General features: G+C 45.0%; 1 non-coding gene across 1 annotated transcript; it reads right to left on the bottom strand.

Moving 5' to 3' along the window:
• Positions 1-5,413: 5,413 nt before the first annotated feature.
• On the bottom strand, positions 5,414-5,520 carry LOC131832832 (U6 spliceosomal RNA). The gene has a single exon (XR_009354194.1). It is a non-coding gene; the product is annotated as a U6 spliceosomal RNA (small nuclear RNA).
• Positions 5,521-8,338: the final 2,818 nt, after the last annotated feature.

Here is an 8,338-nt window from a genome sequence, read left to right as displayed (position 1 = left end):
GAACACCGAAAGCCTTGCTGAGGAAGTGCAGCAAAGTGCCGTTCCGGCCAAGCTGAAAACCTCTGCGAAAGCATAGCAGTCGCTGGGAAATCAGAGTCGGTTCTGTGGGCTGCTGTTGCTGCTTGCCTTAGCCTAGTATTCGCAGCATGGCGGGAGAAACCCTCATAGAGCGAAAGCCTCTTTGCCCGGGCATCCCCTCTGGGAAAGCACAGCATTCTTAGGGAAATCAGAGCCGGGTCTGTGGGATGATGCTGCTGCTTGCCTGAGCAAGACTCTACAGCATGGTGTAATAAACCGGCATGGAGCGAAATCCTCTCTGCCTGGGCATCCCCTCTGCCTGAGAGAGAACCCTGGTTGCGCCTGTGGAAAGAGCCTTAAGGAAAGGGACATGTCTGTCACTGGGCTCCCCAGGAGCCTGTCTGGGGAAAGTGCAGCACGCTGCCCCAGGAGAAGAGAAGGAGCCCTTGGCCTTGTGGTCGGGAAAGGGTCGGGAAGCTGGAGAGCCGGCCCTGGCAGGAACAGCGGGCCGGTGGCAAGAAAAGTGTCACCCGCTCCCTGTGCAGAGAGTCGAAGCCTGGCTGCTAAGGAGACACGAGGGGACGATTGGGCAGGGGAGCGTGCTCCAATCTGAGGAAGGAGTCTGCGCAGAAGGAAGGCCTTTCCTGTGCCTCTGGTCCCAAGGGGACAGCATCGCCTTGGCCACCTGTCCAGAGGGCAGACGTGGGCTTGCCACCAAGCTCCCAGCCCTGAACTCACAGAAACAGCTCCTGGAGGAACGGGCATTCAGATGCCATCTTCCTCCAGGATGTGGCAGCATTGGCGGAGGCAGGGGGTGTCCCGGAGAAACAGGGACAGTTACCCATTACTCCCCAACCCAGGGCACGGGCAGTGTGCAGTGATCCTCTCATGTCTCCTCAAGGATGGGGAAGGCACTGGCCTAGTCCCCTGTCCACCTGAACGCCAGAGCGAAAGGGCAGGCCTTGCCTACGCCGAGAGATGGCATTGTGAGCAGAGTGCCATCCTAGGCCATGCACGCTGCTGCAGGGTCGAGGCTGTGTCTGCTTATTTCGGCTTGGCAGGATGAACCCAGGATGTGAACTTGGAGCCCGGGATAGCAAGGCACAAGAGGCACCAGCTCTCACGCAGCTCTTCTTCCCTGACACGACTGAAGCCTTGCTGAGGAAGCAGCGATGACGTGCTGTTCGCTCCAAGCCAAAGCCTCTGCAAAAGCACAGCATTCGCTGAGAAATCAGAGTCGGTTCTGCGGGCTCTGCTGCTGCTTGCCTGAGCCGTCTCACGGTGGGAGAAACCCGCATACAGCGAAAGCCTCTTTGCCGTGGCATCTCCTCTGGGAAAGCACAGCATTCATTGGGAAATCAGAATCAGATGTGTGGGATGCTGCAGCTGAATGCCTGAGCTAGTCTCCGCAGCATGGTGGAAGATAACCACATGGAGTGAAATCCTCTTTGCCCTAGCACCCCTTTGCCTAAGAGAGAAGTATGGTTGCACATCTGAAAGGGCCTTAAGGAAAGGGACACGTCTGTCACCGCGCTCCCCAGGAACAAGTCTGGGGAAGGCTCAGCACGTCGCCACCAGAGAAGAGAAGGAGCCCTTGGCCTTGGGGTCGGGAAACGGTCCGGAGGCAGGAGAGCCTGCCCTGGCAGAAACAGCAGGCCGGTGGCAAGACAAATGTCACCCGCTCCCTGTGCGGAGAGACGAAGCCTGGCTGCTAAGGAGATATGAAAGGACGACTAGGGCATGGATGCGTGCTCCACTTTGAGGAAGGAGTCTGGGCAGAAGGCAGGCCTGTCCTGTGCCTCTGGTCCCAAGGGGACAGCATCTCCTTGGCCACCTGTCCCAAGGACAGACTTGGGCTTGCCACCAGGTGCCATACCCAGAACTCGCAGAAACAACCCCATGGAGAAACGGGCAGTTAGATGCCCTCTTCCACCAAGATGTGGCAGCATTGTGGGTGGCAGGGATGTGCCGGGGAAGGAGTGGAGACAGTCCCCCACAGTTCCCCATCCCAGTGCACGGGCCGTGTGCAGGGATCCTGTCGCCTCCGCTCTCCTGTGGTGTAGGCACTGGCCTAGACACCGAATCTGCCTGAGCACCAGAGGAAGAGACAAAGCCTTACCTACGCCAGGAGATGGTAATAGGCATAGAGTGCCATGCTAGGCCACGCACGCTGCTGCAGGGCTTGACTGTGTCTGATAGTCCGGCTTAGCAAGGTGAACCCCGGGCGCGAACTTGGAGCCCGGGAAAGCAAGGCCCAAGAGGCACCAGCTCTCCCGCTGCTCTTCTTCCCTGCCGCGACAGAACGAATGACCAAAGCCTTGCTGAGGAAGCAGCAGCGAAGTGCGGTTCGCGCCAAGCTGAAATCCTCTGGGAAAGCATAGCTGTCGCTGGGAAATCACAGTCGGTTCTGCGGGCTGCTTTTGTTGCTTGCCTTAGCCTAGTATTCGCACCACGATGGGAGAAACCCGCATAGAGCGAAAACCTCTTTTCCCGGGCATTCCCACTGGGAAAGCACAGCATTCTTTGGGAAATCAGAGTTGGGTCTGTGGGATGCTGCCTGCTGCTTGCCGGAGCTAGTCTCCACAGCACGGTGTAATAAACCCACATGGAGCAAAATCCTCTTTGCCTGGGCATCCCCTCTGCCTGAGAGAGAAGCGCGGTGGCGCCTGTGGAAAGAGCCTTAAGGAAAGGGACATGTCTATCACTGCAGAGCGACAAAAGCCTGTCTGCTAAGGAGACACGAGAGCAAGATTAGGGCAGGGGAAAGGGCTCCACTCTGAGGAAGGAGTCTGGGCAGAAAGCATGCCTGTCCTGAACCTTTGGGCCCAAGGAGACAGCATCTACTTGGCCACCTGTCCGTGGTGGAGACATGGGCTTGCCACCAGGCACCACCCTGAACTCGAGAAACAACTCCCAGAAAGAACTGGCCATCAGATGCCATCTTACTACAGGATGTGGAAGCTTGGAGGAGGCACAAGGTTTAAGGGGAAGGAGTGGGGACAGTCCCCCAAAGCTCCCTATTCAGTGCATGGGCGGTGTGCAGGGATCCTGTCACCTCTCCTTTCCTGTGGGGAAAGCACTGGCCTACTCTGCGAGTCCGCCTGAGCGCCAGAGTAAATGGCCAAGCGATGCCTATACCTGGAGATGGTAGTGTGCATAGAGTGCCATCCTAGGCTAGGCACGTTACTGCACGGTTGTGGCTGTGTCTGCTTAGTTCGGCCTGGCAGGGTGAACCCATGACCCGAAGATGGAGCCCAGGAAAGCAAGGCCCAAGAGGCACCAGCTCTCCTGCAGCTCTTCTTCCCTAACGCGACTGAAGCCTTGCTGAGGAAGCAGCGGCGAAGTGCTCTTTGCTCCAAGCCAAAGCCTCTGCAAAATCACAGCATTCGCTGAGAAATGTTCTGCGGGCTGCTGCTGCTTGCCTGAGCCAAGTCTCGCAGTGGGAGAAACCCCGCATACAGCAAAAGCCTCTTTGCCTGGGCATCTCCCCTGGGAAAGCACAGCTTTCTTTGCGAAATCAGAGTTGGGTTTGGGGATGCTGCTGCTTGCCTGAGCTAGTCTCCGTAGCACGGTGTAGATACACGTATGCAGCGAAATACTCTTTGCCCTAGCATCCCCTTTGCCTGAGAGAGAAGCATGGTTGCACATGTCTGTCACTGCGCTCCCCAGGAGCAAGTGTGGGGATGGCACAGCATGCTGCCCCTGGAGAAGAGAAGGAGCCCCTGGCTTTGAACAGCCACATGCAGAAAAATGAAATTGGACCATTTCCTTACACCATACATGAAAATAGACTGGAAATGGATGAAGAAGCATAATGTGAGAAAGGAATCCAAAAAATCCTTGAGGAGAGAACAGGTAGCAACCTCTTTGACCTCAGCAGCAGCAACTTCTTCCTAGGAACATCGCCAAAGGCAAGGGAAGCAAGGGCAAGACTGAACTATTGGGATTTCATCAGATCAAAAAGCTTTTGCACAGCAAAGGAAACAGTTAACAAAGCCAAAAGATGACTGTCAGAAGTTACCTGGGGGAAGATATTTGCAAATGACATACCAGATAAAGGGCCAGTATCCAAAATCTATAAAGAGCTTATCAAACTCAACACCCTAAGAACAAATAATCCAATGAAGAAATGGGCAGAGGACATGAACAGACATTTCTGCAAAGAATACATCCAAATGGCCAACAGACACATGAAAAAATGCTCCACATCAGTCGGCATCAGGGAAATACAAATCAAAACCAGAATGAGATACCACCTCACACCTTTCAGAATGGCTAAAATGAACAAGTCAGTCAATGACAGATGCTGGCGAGGATGTGGAGAAAGGGCAACCCTCCTACACTGTACGTGGCAATGCAAGCTGGTGCAACCACTCTGGAAAACAGCGTGGAGCTGCCTCAAAAAGCTGAAAATACAACTACCCTATGACCCAGTGCTTGTAGTACTGGGTATATACCCTACAGATACAAACGTGGCATTCTGAAGGGGCACATGCACCCAAATGTTTATAGCAGCAATATCCACAATAGTTAAACTATGGAAAGAACCTACATGTCCTTCAACAGATGAATCAATAAATAAGATGTGGTGTATATATGTACAATGGAATACTATGCAGCCATCCAAAGAAATGAAATCCTGCTATTTGTGATGACGTGGATGGAACTAGAGGGTATTATGCTTGGCGAAATAAATCAATCTGAGAAAGACAACTATCATATGATCTCCCTGATATGATGAAGTGGAGATGCAACATAGGCGGTTTCGGGCGTACGAAAAGAAAAATAAAAGAAGATGGGATTGGGAGGGAGACAAACCATAAAAGACTGAATCTCACAAAACAGACTGAGGGTTGCTGGGGGGAGGTGTGTTGGGAGAGGATGGTGGGGGTATGGACATTGGGGAGGGCAGGTGCTATGTGAGTGATGGTGAGTGCTGTGAAATGTGTAAACCTGGTGATTCACAGACCTGTACCCATAGGGATAAAAACACATTATATGTTTATAAAAATTTTTAAAAAATAAGTTAAAAAATCCATTAAAGAAAAAACACATATTGCAAGCCCAGAGCTAATCTCATATTCAATCAAAAACGTTTGAAAGTTTTCCCCTTAAAGATCAGAAAAAAGACAAGTGTGTCCACTTTCACTACTCTCATTTGACATAGTACTGGATGTCCTAGCCAGAGAAACAAGGAACACAAAGAAATAAGAGACTCCAAAAAAAAAAAAAAAAAAAAAAGAAGAAGTAAAATTTTCTTTTTTTGGATAACATGAACTTACATGTTAAAAAATCCTAAAATCTTCACCAAAAAATTTGAATAAACAAATTTAGTAAAGCTGCCAAATACAAGATCAATATATAAAAGACAAGAATTTTGTTTTGTTTCATTTTTTTTAATATGGAATGCTTCCCAGTTTTTCATGTCATCCTTGTTCAGTGATCACGCTAATCTTCTCTGCATCATTCCAATTTTAGTATATGTGCTGCCAAAGTAAGCACAAGACAGGAGCATTTTAACACTCTAATGATGAACTATCTGAAAAAATAAAGAAAACAATCTAATTCACAATAGCATCAAAAATAATAAAATACTTAGGAATAGATTTAACTAAGAAGATGAAAGATCTGTACTCCATTAACTATGACATTGATAAAGAAATTGAAGGAGACACAAATGGAAAGATAGCTCATATTTATGAATGGTAAGAATTAACATTGTTAAAATGTCCATACTACCGAAAACCGTCTGTAAATCCAATTCCTATCAAAAATCCTATGTAAAACATACCTTAAATTTAGTTTCAAAATATTTTATAGCATATAATGGACAATATACATAAGCCTTAAAGAAACAATCATATAAATAACCATTTCATACCTACTTAAAAATTGCATAATACCACATCCCTATATCCTCTCTGAATTCTCTAAAATAACCTTCAAAGGAAATACATTTTTAAAAATAACAGATTTTTTGTCAAATAATTTAATAAAATAAAAGTTTCATTCATCTATGTAGATCATAATAACTGTTTTTAATAAGCATGATATTATAACTCTGAAGTGTGCTAAAATGAAACCACCTGCTAGGGGTGACAGAAAAAAAATAAACATCATTTTTCCAAATAAGAGGAATTTATTACCTTTGAATCAAAGCATGTGGATTTGCTCAAACTGGCAATAAAGGAATATGGAAACACAAACCATAGAAAGTCATATTTTAGATTTCTAAAAGACTTCGAAGTGAAGAGTATACATTTTTTAAATGCTACATAATGCTACGTAATGACAAGATGACAGGTTGTGACAAATAGCATTTTAAAAGCTCTACTCATAATGGAACGGAAGGTGTCATTTCCCTATAATTTTATATATGTCATTAATTTACTATATCTGGATACAATATATTACCAAACAGATGTTCATCAAAAACTAAATCATTTTTAGTGGAACATAATAATGTGAACCTACATCTATTTTTCATTTTTTTCGATCTAACATTTATCGTCTCGCTAAACATTTTATCAGTGGTCGACAAAATTCAAAAAAAATAGAATAAAAAGTCGTGTTTGGAAAAGTAGATTTTTTTTCAAATTTGCATTTAAATGAAAATATTTGCTGATATTTTTAAAACTTTAAATGTAATTTTATATATATCTGACCTATCAGATGATATAAAATTTTTGGAGAAAATATGACATATTTTTTTATCTTGGTTGAAGGTATTAATAAAGAGCAACTGTTTGTATTATTTGTATTGTGATATCTTAGTTAATAAACATGAATAACTGGTATAAAATATTTTTTTAAAAAAATTTTATTTATTTACTTGACAGAGATCACAGGAAGGCAGAGAGGCAGCCAGAGAGAGAAGAATGGAAGCAGGCTCCATGCTGAGAAAAGAGCCCACTGTGGGACTCAATCCCAGGAACCTGGAATCATGACCTGAGCCGAAGGCAGAGATTTTAACCCACTGAGCCACCCAGGCGCCCTAAAATATGATTTTTTTATATATAGAATTATAGTTCTTGCCAAAATATGGAACTAGCTGGACCTGAATGCCTCCTTCAAAGTCAGCTCAGGAGAAATTATGCAAGTGTAATATGGAACTATTTCAGATATTAACCAAAAACAAAGAAATGATGACAAATTCCTTAAAGACTCAAAGTTGCTCTTGACTGGTATGTTTTGAGCTCTATTCCTGGTTTGAAGACAGGTTTTTACAGGCCTGTCACTGTAGAAATCAGCTGGATGTTTAGAGGCTATCAGAACTGTACAAAGACCTTGAAGGGGTAAAGACTTGAAAATTCTTTAGAGAGATTAGCTCCCTAAGGCATTATTCCTCCACACATTTTCCTCCAATCAATTGAGACTGATGGATGAGGGGCACCTGAGTGGCTCTCTCATCATGTGGGTGGTGGGTTAAGCCTCTTCCTTCATCTCAAGTCATAGTCTCTGGGTCCTGGGATCCAGCCCCACATCCGGCTCTGCTCAAAAGGAAGCCTGCTTCCCTCCCTGCTTGCCTGCCTCTCTGCTTAATTGTGATCTCTCTCTCTCTCTTTCTCTCTCTCTGTGTCCAATAAATAAATAAAATCTTAAAAAAAAAAGGCTGATGGATGATAAATTATGAAAACTGCTCCCTCCAAATGATGCTTCTTCATAAGGATTTAAGAATTTAAAATTGTAAGAATTTAAAATTGAAACTTGATCGTAGGATTTATCTTATAGAATAACATCAAGTGAAGGCAGTTTATTAGTTCCGAAGTATTTGTGATTCTGAATTCTTGGCCTCATTAGTAAATTTTTTTTTAAATTCTCCCATGGAGTGGTGATTGGCCTTCAGTCTTTCATTGATGTACATCATTGGGTCAAACGAGATGTGTGTGACCAGAACTATATATAATCTTCTTTGTATTTCACTGGAGATGGCATTTCTGAGATTTGTTCAATTGAATTTGGACAGATGTTTTAATAGTCACTTCTAGAGTTGTCCCTGAAGAATATCTTCCTTTTTTTCTCTTCCCGATTCTCTGAAAAACCCTGACTAATTCACATTATCACAGTGATATCACAATTCAAGTTTTTCCAAACACTATAGCTGCAAAATAGAAGGAAGCTACTCATAAGGTAATACTATTCTGAATGATTGAGAAAGAAAACATTATTATAATTAAGCTACCAGGTTTCAATGTATTTTATTGTTGCTTAGAAAATCCTAGCATACCCAGACTTTACAGAGATTTGATGATCCTAAGAGGAGCTGAACTCATGGACCAAAATAACTATGCACATAAAAAGTACAATTACTTACCTAAAA

The sequence above is a fragment of the Mustela lutreola genome, chromosome 5 (assembly GCF_030435805.1).
Source record: "Mustela lutreola isolate mMusLut2 chromosome 5, mMusLut2.pri, whole genome shotgun sequence".
Classification (NCBI taxonomy): Eukaryota; Metazoa; Chordata; class Mammalia; order Carnivora; family Mustelidae; genus Mustela; species Mustela lutreola.
The sequence above is the reverse complement of the archived record's forward strand: the minus strand, read 5'-3'. Positions and strand labels throughout refer to the sequence as shown.